This window comes from Nicotiana attenuata, chromosome 1 (assembly GCF_001879085.1).
Source record: "Nicotiana attenuata strain UT chromosome 1, NIATTr2, whole genome shotgun sequence".
NCBI lineage: Eukaryota > Viridiplantae > Streptophyta > Magnoliopsida > Solanales > Solanaceae > Nicotiana > Nicotiana attenuata.
The window spans coordinates 17,256,588-17,257,546 of record NC_031989.1 but is presented as its reverse complement, the minus strand read 5'-3'; positions in this window follow the sequence as shown (position 1 = coordinate 17,257,546).

Sequence of the window (959 nt, the reverse complement as noted above, 5' to 3'; positions counted from 1 at the left end):
AAATTTCATTTCCCTCCATTTCCCATTCACCCTCTTTTAAGTATTTAATATATTAATTAAATACATCCAAAACCCAACACCCCTAACCCTAACGTCCTTCCACTGTGGCAGCTGACCCCTCTAATATTTCATCCATGTCAGCTGTCATGTCAGCAGGTCCCACCAAATAAAATGCCATGTCAACATTGGCCTCTCACTTAAACTACCAACTGGACAAGGCCAACCCAAATTCTATTGACCTGTACCCATTTTCTTGACCCAACTATCAGAAATGAATAGGTAGAATCCGAAATTAAGGGGACTAAAAGGAACGAATGAATTGGTAAAATCTGGAAGTAAGAGGACTAAAAGGATGGAATTTATGTTTGGTAAAATTGGCTAACGAAATGGATGATTTAGTTATATCAATTTTTTTAGAAATCTCTGAGGAACGAAGAGGTCGTCGAATCAGTGCAGTCGAAGAAATCGCAAGACTCGCCTCCTGATGATTGCTCACTCCTCTTCGATCCTCCACGGCTGAGCCACCGGCATCGCCGCCATCGACCGATAATCTTGAAAAGACTCAAGCCCAAGAGATCTTCATATGCTTGGATGTTAATTTTTCAAGTCAATTTTTTGTACCAAAATTGTGAAAAGACTTAATCTTGAACTGGGATTTTCTCATTTTCTCTAATCCGTCTTACAGATTGGGAGTATTCAAATTTAATTAGGAGCAAAAAATCTAAAACCCCATGAGTAAAATAAGCCCAAAAGATCCCCATTTGCTTGGAAGTTGACTTTTCAAGACTTTCTTTGTGCGAAAATCTTGGAAAGATCCAATCTTGAAGTGGGGTTTTATTTTCTTAGTCTTTTGAGATTAATTTTTACTGATTTAGAAGAATATGGGTGAAGAATCCAAACTTCAAATTCATAGTGAAGAGGAAGTTCAAGAAAGTGAGTAAAATAATCGATCAGTTATA